This window comes from Callorhinchus milii, unplaced genomic scaffold (genome assembly GCF_018977255.1).
Source record: "Callorhinchus milii isolate IMCB2004 unplaced genomic scaffold, IMCB_Cmil_1.0 Scaffold2, whole genome shotgun sequence".
NCBI classification, from domain to species: domain Eukaryota; kingdom Metazoa; phylum Chordata; class Chondrichthyes; order Chimaeriformes; family Callorhinchidae; genus Callorhinchus; species Callorhinchus milii.
In genome coordinates this window covers 55779175-55801822 of record NW_024704743.1, presented here as the reverse complement: position 1 = coordinate 55801822, position 22648 = coordinate 55779175, and the positions used below count along the sequence as shown (strand labels likewise).

General features: G+C 38.0%; 1 long non-coding RNA gene across 1 annotated transcript; it reads right to left on the bottom strand.

The window, feature by feature from the left end:
- Positions 1–13885: 13885 nt before the first annotated feature.
- Positions 13886–21859, bottom strand: LOC103182637. Its single transcript, XR_488337.2, has 3 exons — positions 21769–21859; positions 20743–20795; positions 13886–13964 (listed from the first exon to the last, which is right to left on the bottom strand). It is a non-coding gene; the product is annotated as an uncharacterized LOC103182637 (long non-coding RNA).
- Between the last annotated feature and the right edge of the window lie 789 nt (positions 21860–22648).

Here is a 22648-nt window from a genome sequence, read left to right as displayed (position 1 = left end):
AATGCTTTGTGTGGAAAATATGCAGGCACAGACTGACATTCCATGGCAAAACAAGGTGACAACACAGACCTGCTATCAGTCTGCCAGTGCACACGTTTTTAAAGTCAAGTCCTTTGTAGTCATAATAATACTGTATTTCATATATCACATCTTCACAACATCTCAAGACATTCACAGGATTCACTATACAGTGCAGCAACTGTGTATTTCTAGATGATATGGCAGCCGATTTGGTAACATTCAAGTCCACTACAAGAGCATGCCATTATTTAGTTTTTCGAATGAGGTTCTATTTCCTTGGTGAAGTGCATGTAGTGGAAACAGTGATGGGGTCGTGGAAATCTGGAACTCTCTCCCCCAAGGCTGTGCATGCTGGATCCTTTCAAATTTTCAACACTGAGGTAGATAGATATTTGTTAGGTAAGGGTTTCAAGGGATATGGACAAAGAGAAGGTAATTGGAGTTGAGATACAGATCAGCCATGATCTTATAGAATGACAGAACAGGCTTGATTGGCTGAATGACCTACTCCTGTTTCCATGTCTCTATGGTAAGGATACCACAAACTCAAAGCAGCACTTTGGCTACCTGCATGTCCACATATCCTCATTGGGCTCCAAAGCAGATGTGAAGAGAAGCTGTGATACGGGCAAAAATATATAGTTGCACGTGTTCACACAAAGTTCCAAGGGAAGTCATTTAGCCAAGAAGCAAGACTGTACAATGCAATATCAGGAAGACATTCAGCAATTTGTTACAGTGCAGTGTACAATTAAGATGGATAGTAAAAGGGCTGATTGAGGAAGGCTGAAAGATCTGGTACAGTGTGGCACCATACAAATGCCTGTAAATAATCATAATCCTTGCATTTGATAGAGTGACATCATATTGTCAAAATGTCTCCAAACTTCACAAGATTTTACTAGAAACTGTAGTGACTGTATGGTGAATGCTAGGTGAATGCGGCAGCCAATTTGTACGCAGTAATGCTCCACAAGCAATCACAAAGTGAGTGATCAATTTTATCGGGGGGGGGGGGTTGTTAGCTAGGGCACTGGGAGAAGCTCTCTTCTCTTTTGTACGGTGTTCTGAGATCTTTAACATCAAACTAAATGGGCAGGTGAAACCTTGGTTTAACATAGCATTCTAAGGACAACACTTCTGATAATGCAGCACACCTCAGCACTACCGTCAAATGTCATCTTAGACTATGAGCTCACAGTAAAACATGGGCTTGAATCCACAATCAATGGCATCAGTGCAGTATAGATTACAAAGATGATACCAGGAATGAGAGTATACAGTTATGATGATATGGTCAAGACATTTGGTTTGTTTGCACTGGAACAGAGAAGGCCCAGAGGAATTCAACAAACGTCTTCATAATTCTAAAGGGTTTGAGAGGAAAAATAGTGAAAGATTATATCTTCTGGTTGATACTGGAAGAGTTAAGGGAGAGGTTAGAAAAAATCCCTCTCCATATCAAGAATGAAATATATTGCCAAAAGTACTTTTGTGGCAATATGTTTCATTCTTGATATGAAGAGGGATTTTTTTGAAAGATAATAATAAGACTATGAGCACAGAATCCCAACATGAATCTACAATCTAACTGAGTCGAAATTGCTACCAAATGAGCCTGGGTGACATCTGTAGAATATTTGTAAAGGTATTGTGTGTACATATATATATATATATAGGGACATTCTCCCTATGTGAAAGGCACTTGTACAAAATGTTGTATTGTAATTGTGTATATATTTGAAAAGAAACAATATCAATGAGTAAGGGAGAGGAACAACAACAACAACAAATTACATTTGTATTATGTCTTTCACATCAGGAGGACATCCCAAGGCTCTGAATTGGGATTAGAATAGCTAACTCCATCGGAAGTGCTAGCACAAGCATGGATTCAATGCAGCACTTGACTTTCTATGCTGTAAATTTCCAGGTATCCATATACATACATATCATACATATAGCAACTGTAACAATGATCTGTGAAAGTTGAATGTCACCCATTGAATATATGGAATTATTTCGACCTGCATTCTATCTTCATGTTACCAACATGTCCGCTTCCTCCCCTTAGTTGGCACTTGTCTGCTCCATATCCCCCACCCTAATTGCTCCATCATTGGCAGTCATGCTCTCTAACCCCACTCTCACAGGAACTCTATCTACCTCCACCTTGCCCCTCCCTTGCTTCCTTCAAGGCGCATCTCAAGACATTTCTCTTTGACCGTACCTTAAGCCATCCTCCCATCTCCACCCGTCTTGCCCTCCACCTTGACTCCGACCCTCAGCTCAGGTGCAAACCTTTCACTGTCCAGTGCCATGAGACATCCTACCGACATGAAAGGTGATATCTAAATGCAATTTGTTGTGATTGCTGTTGATCTTAGTGACTGAATGAAGACAATGTCACATACTTGTTGCATTTCTGGTTTACCACAGCCCTCAAAGGGTTAAGAGTACAGAAAACCATCTCAGTTTCAGAGACAGTAAAACTACTGAGCACCGATTCTCCTGAAGCTCTTCTGGGAGAAAGAGAATCCTGGTTTGGGAAACAGTATATTGCACAGATGACAGCTTGAGGGTCAAACACACCGCAAACCATTTTTGAAATGTTAAAGAAAAATGTGTCTGATTTCAAAGTTGTTAAACTTCCATCTGTCGGGAGTCAGACTCCTTTCTGATGTGCCTCCTCTGTTGCATTATTTTCGACAGCTTCTCAATTACATTAGCAACTCCTTATTAACATATTTCTCCAAGAAGTACAGAATTTAATTTTAAACATTCTTAGAGGTATATATATTACATTACTGGAACAGTGAAAGATCTCAGCTTAATGACACTTCAGCAAAAAAATTGTTTCACTCATTTCTGCATAGTAACAACCAGGACAACAAAAGTGTGACGCACACTTACACATACACACACACACACACAAACGTAATACTGGACACCGACTTTTTGCCTTACATGATTGACAAATAACTGGTAAGTGCTTTGGAAATCATAGTAATAATCCTTGGATTTGATATAGCACCTTATCAAGTCATCAAGACATATCAAAGTGCTTCACGGAATATACTGTAAAATGAATTGACTGTTTAGGTAATTTTTAAGAATTTGCTCTGAAAAACACTGATCAGTTTTTATTTGATTATCACCACTTATAATTTTATTCATTCAATATAATGACATTGTCATAAATGGTGCCCAAATGTAAGTATATTTGTTTTAGCACAGGTAATTGATTCGTGAGTTTGTGGATTGCAGCACAGTATATTGGAAATTAAATTGTTGCATCCTATAGAAAACTTCGAATGACGCAGGTTTTAACAATTGGAGGATATTGAGCAAATCATTTATAAATACAAAATACCTTACAGATGAGTTAACAGAGTTAACTGTGTGCAGCGCAGCAATTTGATACTTGAATGCACTTACTTGCTTGCCCGCAAACAATATCAACACAATGAAAAAGGTTGAAGCTACCTTAATTATAATTTTAAAATATGTTAATCTGGATTGTTTCCAGAGCAGAACCACATAAACTTTTAGAGATGTGGAAGATTTCTTTTTCTCCCAGCAGGAGTCTAGGGAGGAGGTTGGAAGGGAAGGATAGGATTTTATTCCAGGATCCTCTGCATTCCCTAGAGCTCCATTAAGGAAGGGGGAAGGGTTTCCTGCTGTGGCAGACATCTGCAGTCCTCAGTGAGCAACTGATTCTCAGCTGGGTGTTAATAATGTCTAAACTTTGAGAGGTGCATTCCCTGAAAGACATACCCTTGAACAATGCTGGAACAACACAGTACTGGGTACCTGCTAATGGAGTCTAAAAGTGAAATGATTAGTCAATTATCAATTTACATGTAACACATAAAACTTTTAAATGTTAAATTCACTGAAAACAAACCTGCTCCTCTTTATGTAATAAAATACACCGCCGTCCAGCACAATGCTTCTTTCTTCCACTGCCAATTGTAATACATATCATCTCGCTTGTATCGTCTGCAGAGAAATGTATATCTTGAAATGTATATGATGTTAACCTCAACAGATTGCATTATTTATATCGAAGGACTGGGTTGAAACAATGTCCACAAACTGTGAGTATGTGGGTAACTGAGTGGCCAGTGTGGTGAATTCTTGTTTGGTTAATTCAGTTTGCCAGTTCACCAAGAAAGTGACAAAAAGTGTGAACAAAGATCACCAGTATTGACTCCAACTGGTTTCTTTAAGAGAAAAACATTCATGATTAAACATTGTATAAACCTAGGTTATGTTTTCCATGACAGGAGGCAAGAATCACTTCAGTCACAATAATGTGACATTTAAGCACTCGAAGACGCTACCCTGTATGAAGGACACTTTATTAATGCAAGTTTGTTGTCATAACAAGTCTAGATTTATACTATTTTCTTACCATTTCCCGAATTATTGAATTAAAATTTAAATTTGATACTGGTTTTCTGTAGTTCTTAAAAGAAGCTAGAGAAAAACAGCTTAAAAATGAAGATTGCATTTAGGAATATGCTAAATTCTGAATGTACTGAAATGCTAAGAAAAAATTATACAGCAACAATAAATTGCATTTATATAGCTCTTTCAAGTCAGAAAGACATCCCAAGGTGCTGAAAACATCAGTATAAATATATCAATATAAATATTAAGTGTAAATCAAGACCAAGGTGGAAATTCTTCCCTGGGACCTACAAATTTTAAAAAAAACATTGAGACTATAAAGAAGGCCAAAGGAAAACACAATCACAGGAATAAAGTGATGGTAAAATTCAAGGCTGAAAAGAAATCATCAACTCAAGGCAATTCCAGCTGATACACAACAAATGGTGACCGATAATAAAAAGAAACCATAAACAAATGAAGATTTGGGGTTGATTTAACTAAATGGTTAAAAATGTGTAAGTTGCAACATTCACCTACAAATACACAGTCCCTATCTTTTATAGTAAATCCTGTGAAATACTTTGAGAAATCCTCCTGATGTGAAAGGCATTATATCAAATGCAAGGATTATTGCATCAGTAAGGAATGTTATTTGAGACTTTTTAAGGCCGGGTAAGAATTTCGGAATGATTACAGTCTGCTGAATGTAATGCTGATAATGCCAGTCAATCCCCCAGTTAAATTGGCCATTCACCTGGTGGCTGCTTTTGGGTTCTTGCTGTGCGCAAAATTCACTGCCGTGTTTGCTTGCAAAATGACAGTCACTGTACTTCTCAATAATCACTCTAAAGTGCTTTGAGACTTTTCAACATATAATGGCGCCAGTAAAATACATATATTAAAAATCCATCACCACGTTTAGGTGTACCCAAACCAAAAATTCCTTATATGATTGCCATCTTCACATGGAAATTTCCTTGGGTCTGGAATGGAATGTGCACTCTCTCCCCAGAGGGGTACACTCTGCTTGCTTAATTTTGGAGAGTTTTCGGTGTAGGTTGGCAAGAATCAAAGCTTGGGTTCCCAGAGTGTGCATAGGGCAACTATCAGAGTTTAACCAACTGGAACCACATAGTTTTCCATTGAGAACATTGTCTGGAAAGCTTCCCACCAGCAAGGACCATTAGGGCTTTGGCTTGCATGGCTGGCAGGTGATATTTGTCAAAACAGCTCTCCCATGCTGTTGGTATATGCAATTTGAAATGGGGTAATAGTATTTAATCTCCAAGACTGTTAAAGAAGCTGACTGGTCTAGTAGCTTTAGAACACTGTCCCTTTATTTCTTCATAGGCCAAATCCAGCACAGTCTAACAGAATAATATTATTCTCCTTTTCTGCTGCTTGTAAGGGTCCTAAGTACAACGAAGTCGGGCAGTCTCAATCCAGCTCCGAATGTCAATAGCCTAGAACTGCCCATAATTTTACATTAAAAGAAATTCTTCCTGGGGCTCAATTCATTCTATTTCCATAGCATTTCAGAGTGTCTAGAATTTGGCAAATTGTTGAATTCTGTCTTAACTTTGAAACTAGTTTGTTTGCTGTTCTTAAAATAAATTACAAAAATTTGGCTTCAAAATTAAGGCTGTTTTTAAGAATTTGCCACTTAATAGAACAAATGCATTGACCATTTTACATATTTGGCTTGTCATATGCTCCTTCCTCATGAGTTTGAATAGGGTGCTGAGAGTGTACAACATGCAACCACCTTCTGACAAACCATATACAAGTTACCCAAATTATGGACTTTTAACATCTCTGTTAAAAATAGATAATAAAATCTACTTTTAAAATAGATAACACTCTTCTTATTTCTATTTAACCATTAATAGTCAAAAAAAGGCCAGGATATTAATCCAATATCTGTAACAACTGTAATGTTTACAATTTTTGTGCATAGATTTAATGACAGTGCTCAATGTAAATCCAAATACTGTTTTAGTATGAGTGGTTATGTTTGCTATTTGGAAAGGATACGTTTTACTCTGACTTGATTAATAATAATAAACTTTGTATTTTTTATAAAAATAATCCGTGCATTTGATATAGCGCTTTTCACCTCCGGAGGACGTTCCAAAGCGCTTCACAGAACACACTGTAAAGTGAATTGACTGTATATTTGTGGGCGAACGCAGCAGCCAATTGTGCACAGCAATGTCCCACAAACAGTCGTAGATTGAAAATGACCAATTTATTATTGTTTTTGGTTTTGGAGGGATTATTATTAGGCTCTGTGTGGAGTAAGGAAACTTGCCCAAGGTTTCGCCCTGCCTGGAATTGAACTCAGGTCTCTCGCTTGCAAAGCGAGTGCTCTAACCACTGAGCTACAGGACTCCGTGGTATAGTACCTTTTTGTCAGGAGATCACCTCAAAATGTTTCACAAGATATACTGAAAAGTGTAATGACTGTGTATTTTGTAGGAGAACGAAGCCGCTGTGTGGACGATAATGTCCCACTAAAAGCCACACAGTGAATGAACAATTTTATTTGAGGGGTTGTTGGACCAGGACACCAGGAAACATTCCCTTCTCCATTCGAATAGTCCCACAGGATCTTTAGCATCCATCTGAATAAGCAGGTAGGACATCTCATCTGTTGCCAACCATGAAACACACCCACAACACTATATTGAAGTATCAGCATACACTTGTGAGTGCAAAGTCTTGACATGGGTCTTGAACCCACAATCTTCTGACTCAGAGGCAAGAGTGATAACTACTGAGCCAGGTGGACACCAGCATTAGCATAGAATCATAAAATATTTACTGCACAGAAGAATTCCAAGCCAATTATATCTATACTGGCACTGGCTCCATGGTGCTATCTACTCAATATCCCATTCCCCTGTTCTTCTCCCGTATCCTTTAACGTGATAGTTAACCAATTCCCTGTTAAGTGCTGTTATAGAACTCTGCTTCAACAGACATTTGTATTTTATATATCCTAGCAACACAACACATTTCTTCGAACCTCCACATTTTTGTTAGTGATGATAATTTTAATACAGATACAGACAAACTGGGATAATTATAGCATCAGGTCAATTGTTTTGACTTTGTTAATCCCTTGACTGGCCCCATGGGACTGTGTAGAAGTTCCCTGCAGGCTGCTGACATCTGTTTCTGTGAATTTTATTTGTAAAAATAGGGTTTGTTAATTACTGAAAATGAATGTTTAATCCCATTGAAATTCTTCTTGCACTGTATCAGTTCTGCATCTATTACATTCAGATTTCCACCCACGTGTGAATTACCATGAATGGGGAAATCAAAGAGAGGAGTGCAAATGACTCAACAGTTAATCCATCCAACCCCACTATTAAACCCATAGCTGCAAGCACTGCATCTGATTAAGACCTGCATCACTTCATTTCTCTTGATCATTGATTCAATCGCAAGTACAATTTATGAGGCCCAGATGTCCAGAAACACATAGGATATTAAGCATCTAACTGAGGCTTGTGAGCTTTATCAAGTTTACAAATTTCATGAAGCAATTCAACTTTCCTACTCTGTATGCTTCCACATTATACGGGTATTCAGTCCTAGACAGTAATGAAGAATATAAGTGGAAATTCCACCTTGGTCTAGATTGACTCTTTATCCAGCATTTCAGAGTGTGCAGAATTTGGCAAATTGATAAATTCAGTCTTAACTTTAGAGATGATTTTTTGTAAGCCTGTTTTGTACTCCATGAGATACTTGGAGGTAGTTTTCTGCAGTTCTTAAAAGACGTTATAGGAAACTATCTGTAAAGTAAAGACCAAATTCAACAAATTTTACACACTTTGAAATGTAGTTCTTAAAAAAATACAGTCTTAAAAATGAAGACTGAATTTCAGAATTTGACAAATTTTGGATGCTCTGAAATGCTATACAGATAGAATTAATCCAGACCCATGTGAAATCTCTCCCCAAAATGTTAGATGTTGACTTTTGGGGCAAAAAATCAAAATTAATAAAACTATCTCAAAATTAATGTGAGACATGGTTTTACTATGGATGATTTTCGAAACCAAGATTAACAATTAACAACATTAACATCAAGAGAAGCTTATGAAATCTCAAGCGTTAACTCTAATCAGTAGTAAAAGTAGAAAGTTACTAGCAAACATTGCCAAGTGCTAAAGTGTTATTTGTTGCTTTGCCATATTTTAATTTGAGTCTAGTTCTAAACTAAATAGATTATTGGATGTACCTGATAATTTAAAACAAATTGATTTATTAGCATGACAGATGTCACTTGGTAATGAGTTAGGTGTTATTACCGCTGGGAATACAGAAGCACATGCATACAAAACCCAATATATAAAGTTTCTTAATAAATCCTTAACATATTCTTTAAATAAGGAATGGAACATATTTAGGAAACCTGCAAATGTTGTTAACCTTCGATTTCTATTTTCTTGGGAGCAAAATTAAGTTAATCCATTTCCCTACAAATTAAATAAGAGCAGGCATTTTGATCCTCATAGGCAGATAAATCCTGGGAAAGCAAATTCAAACACAAACATAACCTAAAACATGTTTGAAGGCCTAAAATTTACAAAATAAAATTGTCGCCTCAGAAAGAAAATAAATGGGGCAGCTAAGACCCTGAAGCAAACCACTCACCTGGAGAGGGTTGCCATCTGCTGGTATTCCTTAAAATGGTCCATAGATAGGGAATAAAATACCTCAAGGAATATCGCAAATGTTATCCCGTGAGGAGAAAACAATTACAGAACAGGAACAGATAAATAAATTTTCAGAAAAAGCAAGATTTCCAAGCGATTATTTTCAATTTAGGTGTTACCTGGCTCAGTTAGTAGCACCTTTACCTTTGATGTTGTGGGTTCAAACCCCATGTTGGGACTTTGAAGCCATAGACTAAACTAATAACAACAACAAATTACATTTGTTTAGCGCCTTTCAAGTTGGGAGGACATCCAGTGCAGCACTGGGGGATTGTTACATTGTCAGAGGTGTCATCCTTTAGATAAGACATTAAAATGTGGTCTCAACTGCCTGTTCAGGTGGATGGTAAACATCAAATGGTACTGTTTGCAATGAGAAGGGAATTTCTTCCAGAGTCTTAGCCAAAAATTCTCCAGATAAAATTGGTTGCTTACTTCACAGCAATTTGTAGGACATTGCAGTGCATACATTAGCAGCTGTGTTGGTCTGCAGATGCAAAGTATTATTCATTACACTCTCCAATAAATCCGGCGAAGTACCTGAGACATTTCAATGACACTATAAGCTTCTATATCAAGTCACAGGATTGTGATGATGATGATGATAATAATAATAATAAATCTTGCATTTGGTATAGCCCCTTGTCACATCGTCGAGACTTCTCAAAGTGCTTCACAGAATATACTGTAAAGTGGTTTGACAATATTTTGTGGCTGAAACCACAAAATACATTAAAACACATTGAATTATCTTTAGGGATCACTAGAAAAATGATAACACAGTTGTTAATATAAATATAAACACTGTAAAATGTGACTATGATAACAATCACATGATCTTTTACAAATAAATTATCATTCTGAGTATCTTTGTGTGCATGTTTGTGTCTGTGTATCTGTATGTTTGTGTGTGGGTTTGCGTGTGTCATAATATGTGGAGATGTACTGTAAGGAAGCTTAAAGTGCACTTACAGAGTAAAGAAAAATGTGCTTAAATACTGTTCTTCATATGCATGCTTAGAACTGTGAGACAGCTTAGAGTTATTGCAATAGGTAGGAATTCAAATGCCTGCAAATGTTTTTCAGATCCACTGAATACAAATAAAAAAGTGAAGCTGGCATGACTCATCGGGTTGTCTGCAGTGCTAGGAGAAAATATACTGTGTGATTGAGTCTGATGTTTTGCAGATTTACAACATGAAGCTGGAGAGTGATTCATCTCCTGCTTTTTAAACACCTGGGAATGTTTTTTGACAGGAGGTAAATACCCTAACAAGCCTCAATGGTCATCCCAATTGGGCAAACCACAATTTCACAAACTACCTTAATGGAGGGAAGAAATGTTCTGGGTATAGTATTTAACCTCCAGATTTACATCTTCATTTCCATTCTGGAAAACTAACCTTTTTTGTACAGGAACAATTGCTAGACTGCCTGTGGCAGAGCAATGTCTTAAGAGAGGTGTGACTCACTTCATAGTCAGGAAGAGGGCAATTTACCTAGGTTTGTATCGTCTACGGTGCATATGCAATAGCAAACAGGCCAACAGCAAAACTCATCCAATACTGGTTTACAAAATGGTTTACAAAATGCTTCCAAACTATAGGACTAAAGCCACAACAATAACTTGCATTCATATATTCAGCACCCTTCACACAGGACAGCGTCTCGTAGCGCTGCAAGGTGGAAGGTTGGACACTGAGCAACAACAACCAATTGCATTTATATAGTGCCTTTCATGTTATTCAATCCACGACTGTTTGTGGGACACTGCTGTGCTCAATTGGCTATCACATTTCAATCACAAAACACACAGTCAATTCACTTTACAGTATATTCTGTGAAGCGCTTTGAGACGGCTAGAAGACATGATAAGGCATTATAGCAAATGCAAAGGTTATTATTATTATTATTATTATAGTAGGACATCTCAAGGTGCCTGATGGTCAAGGATTTGCATCCGAGCCGGGGGTTGGAATCAAGAGAGGTGGGGGGCAAGAGGGATGGAGTTGGGAGGATGACTGGCAGCACTGTCGAAAAGGAATGTTTTGACACTGGCCTTGGGTAAAGAAAGATTTACTGTTAATTAGTCATAGGCACCATTTTACTGGGTTTTTAACATGATGGCAGTGAATATCTCCTTCATTATTTGGTCATCAAGATTTGGGAATTAATTGACAAATTCTAAACTGGATAAACAGGGCATTCATTCAGATTTGTTGACAGAAAATGGTTTTGTTTACATGAGGCTGGCAGCCTTACAGACCTATCATTAAACTAATCAGACATTTTTATAGCAGAAATTACTCATGGTTTTCTGATTTCACAGAAACACAAATGTTTATTGGAAAGACCTGTCATTATTTCAGACTTTGTGGAGGAAAGTAAAATACACAACAGGAACAAAACAAATTGTCAAAAGATCAACAGACAAGCTGGAGTAAATATTTGCTCTGATTCAATGATTAAATACAGACAAATGTTACCAAGATCATGTCAGAGATACAGAAAAATTAAAGGTTTATTAAGTATTTCTTCATCCAGAGGAGTGGAATTAATGAGTGGAACAAGTGGCCAGAAGGGTGGTTGAGGCCACAACACAGGACTCTTTAAAAAGAACAGTTTGCTGCTGTGATAGGAAGATGGTTGGCTGGGAATTCTGGCAGGATAAGACCAAACAAGCCAAAGGGCCTTCTTCATCCAAACTGATTAATGTGGCTCCAAACTGAATATTCCACAAACACCTATGAAATGAAGAACCAAATCTAATCTATACCAGCAACACCCCATAAACAAAAACAACAATTTGCATTTATATAGCACCCTTTACATAAGATAATATCTCGGAGCACTTCATAAAGACAGGGTTGGATGCCAGGCAAGGAAAGTGAGGGAGTTCCAGAGGTTAAGAGCATACTTGCGATGCTGGCATGGGGAACACAGCAGGTTGAGTTAGCCAAGCAAAGTGAACAAGCAGAAAAGTGCAGTGAAAGGAAGATTGGGGTAAACAACAATGAAAGGACTAATCATATTCGATTTGTTTTCGGTGAATTTGACTGAAGATGGAATAATAATAATAATAATAATATTTAAATTTAATATTCCGCTTTTCATCTCGAGAGGACTTCCAAAAGCATTTCAGAGGACATACTGCAAAGTGTAGTCACTATGTATTTTGTAAGCAAACAAATACTGGCCTGGGGCACCAGGAGAAATCCTTCCCCTTCCAAATAGTGCCATAGAATCTTTTATCATTCCTTTAATTCACTAAAACAGACTAAATGGCCCTAGGTTTAATATCTGATCTAACAGACACACCTCCAACAATACAGCATTCCCTAAGCACTGAACTGGAGTAAATGTCAAGTCCAAAGTCTGAGCTCATATTCTGATGTAGGACTCGAATCCACAGCTTCCTGACTGAGAGAGAGCAAGCAACTGATACAAAATTTCTCAAAGTATTTCTAAAGAATTTTAAATGCTAGATATGGTACAGGACACATTTTGTGGAGTGATGTCTCATTAGGTGTCATGGAAGTCATTGGAAAGCATTGCTAAACCTTTTTCTTTTTTTACTCAAAACACTCAGTTTCAAGACACTTTTATTACTGCCTTAGTAGATGCTCTTTTTACTTTTCCTTAAACGTATGTTTGCCAATACTCTTTCAAAAAGGCAATGCCCCCTTTGAAATGTGTAAATTCCTTTTCAAGTGATGCATCCAATACCATAAGCAAATAAAACATATGATCTTAAAATAATCCCGTTGAGGCCATTCAACCCATCTAGTTCCTCCTGACAACCAGATTCTGTGTCACTGCCAAATCTGAGCATATTTTACTGTTCTCCCATATTCCCTAAGTCTCTGCTGAATAGGAATCAAGCCAATTCCTTTCAAAACACTTCAAAAGTCTCCATTTACTCATTTTATTGCATGAGCGCTAATTTAGCTCAAAACATTGGAAAGAATATCCTATACATAAAATGTAAGAAACACCTAATTTTTCAGTTTTTGTGGTTGGCCTGACAGAATTTATGCACAGGATTAGACCAAGTCTAGCACAAATGTGGCCTGTGGAACTTAGAGCCACAAAGCCGGAAGTGGATTGTAGAACAGCAAGTAATGCTTTTCACTCCTGTAGCTGAAATCCAGTCCAAGGATGAGCGATAAACTCACTTCCCATGAGACAAAGATGGAATGAATTCAGACTGTCTCAATTGTGTCCTATTAGACCTGAATGAACAGTACTAACTGTTATGTAAGTCCTGAAGAGTAGAAAGGTTTACTGGCCAGAAGGTGCTGCAGTGAGGTAGGGAATTAAACGGCTACAATTTATTGCAAATAGTTTGAAACCAAAATTGTCACATAGAAGTGTTCAGATATGTGTTGGTGATGCATAAACCCTTTTTACGGTTATATTTTACATAGCACAGAAACAAAGCATTCATCTAGTTCTCCATATTTGTTCCAAGACAAATATTAGAAAATCTTATATCAAAATATCTTCACACAGTTTATGTCCAATTTACCATGACATTTTATATCTCGCATGAACAAAAATTGTAAATAATTCAATTGTCATTTGAGTTTTGTTAGTACACACCAAGAAGTACAGAAGCAAAGCCAATGAGTAATACAAAATCTAACAAGAAAGAAAAATTGCATTTCATTTCTAAAACTAAAAAAAAATTTATAATTGAAAATAAGTTCTGTGTGTTACCATCTGGATAAAGGGTCAAATCGTCCTTTTGGTTTCAATTGAGTTCCGTTGTCATCTCTGTATATCTTGTGATATCTGTCGCTTGTACCTTGTCTTCAGACCATGTTGGTGAACAGTTCAGTGCAATGATTTTTAGTGTTACGAGATAGCTCAGTTAATTATTTGTAATATTATCAACAACAATAAATAGCATTTATATAGCGCCCTTCACACGGGGCAGTGTCTCAGAGCGCTAGAAAACTATTAAAACTAGATACCTCTGCATGTTAGAAGTCTGATATTTCTTATGGAGTTAGCATTAAAAGCATTGTGAAGTCCTGTAGCTCAGTGGTTAGAGCACCCGCTTTGCAAGCGAGAGACCTGTGTTTGATTCCCAGCAGGGTGAAACCTTGGGCAAGTTTCCTTACTCCACACGCCTGATAATAATCCCTCAAAAAAACACAACAATAAATTTGTCATTTCAATCCATGACCATTTGTGGGACACTGCTGTGCACAATTGGCTGCCGCATTTCACCCACAATTATACAGTCAATTCACTTTACGGTCTATTCTGTGAAGTGCTTAGAGACGTCTAGAAGATGTGAAAAGCGCTATATCAAATGCAAGGATTATTATTATTTATTTAAAAAGATAAGATTATGCAGAATTTTTGAAAATTCTTAAATTCAGTCTCAACTTGGAAGTTGTTTTTCTTCAGTTCTTTTAGTTATATTCACAGTTGCATTTTAAGACAACAATCTTAAAACCTGAGACAATGCTTTTAAAGTTAACACTGCGAAGCATTTCAAGTCTTAAATGCTGGGAAACGGTCCTTCAAATAAATTCTTAGCTTTTGAAGGAATCTTGGCATTTCAAATGTGAAATTACATTTTACATACACAAGAACATCATTTTAAATCGAGTTAAAGTTGTTCGAACATTTTTTTATAGCCCTGTGAACATATGAAACAATTGATCTCATTACAGAAATGCCAAGATTCCTTCAAAAGCTAAAAGTATTTTTCAGCAACAAGGAATATGCAGTTTAGGCTTTAACCCAACGTCTTATTTCTTATGATATTATAAAATAGCCAGACTTTATACTTACTGTTTTTGAGTTTGCTTTAATTGGAGAATACAAGACTTGGGTAAGATCACAATTCAAGTCTTTAAAATAATGAAAGTCAACAGATTTTGCGACAAAGTTGAAAAACGAAAATGCAAATGTGAGCAGGATAGTTAATTTGGATTGGAAGCACAGAACTTTTAATATAATATTAACTGGTTATTAGTTGATTGGTGAATCACTTTCCAGGGGTAATAATCCGTTCAAATTTTTTTTAAAAATAATAATTTGGTCACTCAACCCACAACTGTTTGTTGCTGTGCACAATTGGCTGCCGCATTTCGCCCATAAAACACGCAGTCACTCCACTTGACGGTGTATCTTGTGAAACATTTGAGAGGTCTCAACAAATGATAACGTGCTACATCAAATGCAAGGATTGTTATTATATAAAACTACAATCTAAACAAGCTTCAAGCAGAACGGGAGATTAATAGATTTCTTTTCAGAAAATACTAATCCTTGCATTTGATATATCATTTTATCATGTCTTCGAAACATCTCAAAGCGCTTCACAGAATATAGTGTAAAGTGACTGGATATTTTGTGGGCAAAACATGGCAGCCAATTGCGCACAGCAATGTCCCACAAACAGTCATGGATTCATAATGTTGCCAAACTTCTCAAAGAGCTTCACAGGATTTATTGTGTATGTACTGACTGTGTAATTGAAGGTGAACATGGCAGCTAATATGCGCACAGCAACATCTCACAAACAGCCATAATAATAATAATAATCCTTGCATTTGATATAGCGCCTTATCACGTCTTCTAGACGTCTCAAAGCGCTTCACAGAATATACTGTAAAGTGAATTGACTGTATATTTGTGAGCGAAACCCGGCAGTCAATTGCGCACACCAGTGTCCCACAAACAGTGGTGGTTTGAAGTGACCAATTTATTGTTTTTTTTTCTTGAGGAATTATTATCAGGCGTGTGGAGTAAAGAAACTTGGCCAAGGTTTCACCCTGCTGGGAATCGAACCTAGGTCTCTTGCTTGCGAGGCAAGTTCTCTAACCACTGAGCTACAGGACTCCACAAGCCATGAAGTGAATGATCAATGTTTTTATCAAGAGAAACCCCCTTCCCTTTTACAATAGTACCATGGAATCTATACCATCAAGCTGAATAAGCATACTCTGAGAATATGTAAGCAAATTTGGCAGCCAATTCGTAACAACAACTTGCATTTATATAGTGCCCCTCACACAGGGTAGCTTCCAAGAGGCATCCAATTTGTATATAGCAAAGTCCCACAAACAGCTATGAATGATCAATTTAGTTGGGGGATCATTGGTCAGAACACTGGGAGAAACTCTCTTTCTGAATGGTGCCTTGGGACCTTTAATATCCATCTGAAAAAACTGTCAGGACCTCTGTTTCATGTCTCATCCAAAAGATAGCACTTTCAACATTGCAGCACTCAGCACTATTGGAGTATCAATCTACACAGTTGGATTGTCAGATAAGTGTGAGATATTGCTTGGTTAGGAGCAGTTTTGAAGATTAGAGTGTGTATCGGTGGAGATGATCAAATATTTTATGGAACAGAAATTTTATGAAGTTGCTGAGATTATGTAATGCCTTGGAAAGAAGGTAGTGATGTATTAAGTTCAGTAGATAAAGTTTTGCTTGAATGATTTTGGGTATCATGGAGACATTGGAGCTCTCCATCTGGATATTAAATAAGTCTGAATAAATTTACGGATAGAGAAAAATTGCATATCATCTGTGCAAGGGATAGGCTCAATTTATGCCCATCAAACTCCTTCAACTTTTTTTCAGACTGGTAACATACCAGGCATTTTCTATACATCACTTACAAACAATGTACAGTGGAAAAATAGAGACGTACAAATCTAGAATTTTTTGGGACAATACCAACTTGCACTTATATAGCGCCCTCCATGCAGGGTAGCGTTTCAGAGTACTTAACAGTGGCAGAGTCTGACCCCAAGCCGGGGTGGAGGGTGGGAGGTAACCATAATCACGGATGAAAAGGAAGGTTTTCAGGCAGGACTTGAAAAAAGGAAGAGAGGGGGCAAGGCGGAGGGATTGAGAAGGAGTGTTCCAGAGTTTCAGGGCGTAGTGGCTGATTCTGCAACCTCCAATGGTGGAGCAGCGGGTGCGAGGGACGAGCAGGAGGCCGGTGCCAGTCGAGCGGAGGCACCAGGTGGTGGATTGGAGAGTGAGGAGGTCAGAGAGGTAAGGAGGTGCCAGGGAGTAAAGGGATTTGAACCCAATGTGAGTATCCTGAAGTCAATCCATTCAGTGATGGGGAGCCAGTGGTGCCTGGCCAGAACTGGTGAGATGGGGGTGCACAGTTTGGTTCAGGTCAGTAATGCGGGCCGCAGAGTTCTGAATGAGCTGGATTTTTTGAATAGTGGAACTGGAAAGACCGGCGAAGAATGTGTTTGAGTTTGAATTGACACTAGGATACTATCCAGCTAATCATGTGTGTGCCACTGCTATCCTTATTATTTCAATTACAGTAAACTAGCCTCTCAAATATATTATCTTTGTTATACAGAAAACACTAGGTTACCAGACAGCACCGCTGAATTACACTGTCTTCAGTTTGAACTGATTCACTGGCACATTTTTCTTGCCAGAAAACTATCAATGTAGCATTTAATTGGTGCTGATGATAAGTTACATATAAAGGGTCATGTTGGTTTACTATTTGTCCGAATAATTAAAATAATTTCACCAACGTTTTTATTGAACTGCATCTGTTGCATGTTTGTCGTTCCCTAGAAGCTTATAGTTGTAAAATGTTTATGACACAATAAAAAGAAGCAGTTGCTCCAGTGTCAACACAACCATTCATTTTAGGGCCTCTCATGCTATGATCTTGCAAAGCTATGGAATGAATGGATCTTTGGTTGCAGTGCTTGGATAGTACAGGATTGCAAAGGCCTTACTGTTCAAGGCTGAAATATTCAGTGCTTCATGAGAGCAACAAAGTGCATCTCTTCCGCATCAAGTCACATCTGCAACATCCTATTGAAGACATGAATCTAAGGAGATCAATGAAAGTCAGTGAAGCAACCCAAAGCTTCACGGTTAGTAAATTCAGAGGAAACAGCTTCGGGCCCATTCTCAGCTGTATATTTTTCTTTCTATAGCAAAGGAGTGCAACCATGCTTTCACAAACTTTTTTTTACTATAAGTCCGTTCTCAGTTTCAGTTAGCAATGTAATATTTTGTAGATCACATGCTACCCAAATATATTTATACCAGACACTCAATTACATTTATATGGTATTTACCCACAGTAGCAGTGGGCATTTAACTCTTTATTGAGCTTGCCATGTAGGTTCTGAAGATATGTTGAATAAATGTCATATTAAAATGAATAACAGTTAAGTATAAACTTTACACCATGATTGTAGTATTAATATATTAAAAATAATATTCTGCTTCATTTATTTCAATTTGGGAATATGCACGGCACAGTAAATCCTGTGAATCGCTGTGAGTCATCTCAACAATGTGATAATATGATAAGGCACAAAATTGAATGCAAGGATTATTATTATGATATTGTTAATTGGATCTATATATATTTTTACAGTGTCAATATGTAAGCTTTTGAAAATACTGGCATTTAGCCTTACGCACTTTATCTTGGTATCAGGGGATCCTCAATACATGAGCTTATTCTTTGATTTAATAAACAAAACATACCCGCAATTCTGCCACTGAACAGTGAACCTGTGGCATTATAATGTATTCATATTTATGTTATTTATGGTGGAGTCCTGTAGCTCAGTGGTTAGCGCACTCGCCTTGCAAGCGAGACACCTGGGTTCAATTCCAGGCAGGGCGAAACCTTGGGCAAGTTTCCTTACTCCACACACCTAATAATAATCCCTCCAAAACAAAACAATAATAAATTGGTCATTTTCAATCCACGACTGTTTGTGGGACACTGCTGCGTGCAATTAGCTGCCACGTTTCGCCCACAAATATACAGTCAATTCACTTTACAGTGTATTCTGTGAAGCGCTTTGAGACATCGAGAAGACGTGAAGAGCGGTATATCAAATGCAAGGATTATTATTATTATTATGCAAAGGGCGTTTCTCCTGGTGCCTTTGGTGTACAAATTAGCTGCCACAGTTGCCCAAAAAGGAGTCACTACACTGTAAATCCCGTGAAATGCTTTGAGACATCCTCCTGACATGAAGGTGTTATCTAAAATGAAAGGATAATTATTTATCATTTATAGTCACTATCAATGAGACAAAAAGATAGACATTTGTATTTCCTTTATGAGAAATAATTAAAATGTAAGTTAAAATATAATCTTTCAGAGCCCTGATTGCGAGAGTGAAGGCTGAGTCAATAATTGGGAAATAGTCTCTGTGTAAATAACAGATTGCTAAATAAAAAATTAATGTATTTGATGGCTAGCATTCCAAATATTATATGTGTATATATATTATATTTGGGAATATGAGAGTCATATCAGGAAGAAGTGAACTAAAGAAAAACCATGATCAACTGCAAACCTACACAATTCATGAGCAGCGAATGACCCATCATCAGCAACACTTCTCAATAATGAAGGGAATAGGTAGAAACTTCATACACATGGTTGTGCTCATCTACAAAATACACAGTGACTACAATTCACAGTAAAATAAAACCCTGTGAAGTGCTTTGAGACATCCTCCTGATGTCAATATTAAATGCAATGATTATTATTATTACAAGGCAAAAAGATGGCTACTTTAGTGAATAATAATAATCCTTGATTTGATATAGCGCTTTTCACGCCTTCTAGACATCTCAAAGCGCTTCACAGAATATAGTGTAAGTGAATTGACTGTATTTGTGGTTGAAACGCAGCAGCCAATTGTGCACAGCAGTGTCGGATAAACAGTCGCGAATTGAAGTGACCAATTTTATTATTGGATGTCTTTCTTGAGGGATTATTATCAGGTGCGTGGAGTAAGGTTTCGCCCTTCCGGGAATCAAACCCAGGTCTCTCGCATGCGAGACGAGTGCTCTAACCACCGAGCTACAGGACTCAGAGAGCAGTTATTGGGAAACAAATTTAAGAGTTTTTTTTTACTGAGCTATATGTGCTCACAGTTTTATTAAGTGAGTTAAATACTCCTCTATTATACTGTAATTGGACTGTTGGATTTTTTTGCTGCTGAATGGATGAATTGGATATGAAGCAACAAACTCCCCAGATAAACTTGGGCAAGGAATAAATGTTACGTTTTTATTCTGGTGGAGAAATGTTATAGAGAATTCCCTTTGTAATCATTTGTCTCCCCAACTTCCATTCCTCAATTGGAAGCTTTTATTAAGTTTCTACATCAAAGCACTGGCTAGGTCTGTCTGAAGGAAGAAGAATGGATGAGACATTAAACTAAGGTCCTGACTGCCTGTTCAGGTGGATGTTAAAGATCCCATGGCACTATTCAAAAAGAGAAGGGAGTTTCTCCCAATGTCCTAGCCAACAATCCCCAAATAAAATGGGTCACTCACTTTATGGGTGTTTGTAGGACATTGCTGGGTGCACAATGGCTGCCACATTCGTCTGCAAAATACAGTATATAAACATGACACTTCACAGTATATTCTGTGACACATTTTCAACCCAGGGAGGGAAAGGAATTGACTGTAGTTACAGGAAGGTCTTCAAATGCAGAGCATGATTATAACAAATGCAAGGATTATTATTTTGAATACCAGAAGATTCTGGCCCATTAACGTGCATGTACAGTTAAGTTAACAAAAATACCTTTGACTGCAGGTGTGGGTCTGTCCATCCCCAGCCCGTCTCACCTTTCCAAACTGCAGCAAGCAATAAGTACAAGTAACAGAGGACTCACATTTGATAAATACAGATAACCTTCACCTAATGAGTACTGGGCCATTTTGTAATTGGTCAACACATTATCTTCATCAAATATTTACCATAAACATATATCTTGTAACAGAGTCTGAACTAGCACTGTGGAAGGTGGCTAAGTTGGGCTTTCACATTGTACTGGAGAGGGGAGGTGGGGTCTGTCCTCGCATAAATGGGTTGACCAAGCCCCCAAGAAGCCCCCAGCAGGTGCTGCTGGCTGGAGCGAAGGGCAAAGGCAGACTACAGCCTAATCACATGGTTCAGAGGAGACTGGCTTGTTGAGAGCAGGAATGAGTACTGTGAGCCTGAGCTGAGTGGAAACATAGTGAGCGAGAGGTTGGAAGAGTTTTTGTGTGCCAGAGACTCTAAGGCCAGTAAAACATTCTCTTGTACAAATAAACCTGAATTGCTGAATTACGGGTTTGATGTGTGCATACTCCTTTCCGATCCTGGTTCGCTTTACAATATTAAGCTTAACTGGGCCAGCCACATCAACAACACGCCCATAATAGTGGGACAGAGACTAAGTACTTTGCAAATAGTGCCTCACTTCCTAACTCTTCAAAGTCTCTCCACAATCTACAAGGCTGGAGTCAGGATTGTGGAGGAATATTATTTATTCATTTTGATGGGTGCAGCTAAACATTTGAAAAGCTCGACACCATCCAGTAGAAATCCAGGATTCACTGTCTCTTTCATTATCTCTCTATCTCCCAAGTGTGTACTACAAGCACTCTGGGATTCTACACTGCGTGAGGGGGCTATATAAATACAAGTTGTTATTGTATCTACAAAATGCAATGCAGCAAATCATCAACTTTCCTTTGACAGCACCTCATATGCCCGCAATTTCCACCATCCAGATAAACAAGAGCAGTGGGATAATAGGAGTGTCACCACCTCCAAATCACTCACCATCCAGACTTGGACAAATACTTCATTGTCACTGGGTCAAAATCCTGGAAATATCCACCCAACTCCATTGAAGAAGCACCATCGCCACAAGGACTACAGTGGTTCCAAGAGAAGACCCAGCAGCATCTTCTCAGGGGAACCATCCTGAGTTGAACAAAAAAACATTTCAACCGTGCTGATAGTCAATATCTCTCATTCTCCCTGCTCAGTACTCCATACTTTGAGACATTCATTCTACGTGAAACGTGTTGTTGTTGTTGTTAACAGTCTGGAAAGAAACTCACTGTGAGACCAATGTTCCACAATACCTAATAGGAACAATCGGCAAGATGTTCTATCAAATTCCAAAACCATGCATTACGGTAAGTAACTATTTGTGGGCACTATGGATATAGTGCCATTTTGTTGTGCCAAACATTCTGCTGTGAGAAATGGGAGTAACATATTTTAACACCCTCACTACATCCAATGGCTAGGCTAGTAATGAGGATTTTACGCTTAGCAAAGACCTTAACAAGGTGTGAAGCACATAAATTTGTCTGCTATCCAGCTGTGGAGTGCAGAATTTAGCACTACCGGGAATGGTTGTAGGCAGGATAAGAAAACAACGGTTTTCCAGCAGACCCTTGTAAATGCTGTCTTGAAAACTTGGGGAGGAATTGTCTGGGGAGGCCCTAGAATTCCTAGTATGCAACAAGTAGAGTTGTGCATGGCAGGAGGTGACCAAGTGGGCTAGTTCTCTCTGTGTGAATCAGAGCAGTGTAGTGGAAGTATGAACAAGACAGAATCACTTGAAAAGTAGTGCCAACATACAGGAGTGGTTGTATTTTATTTTCCTTTTGTCTCATTGCCTTATTTGTCACTTTTTGATTTTCCTGCA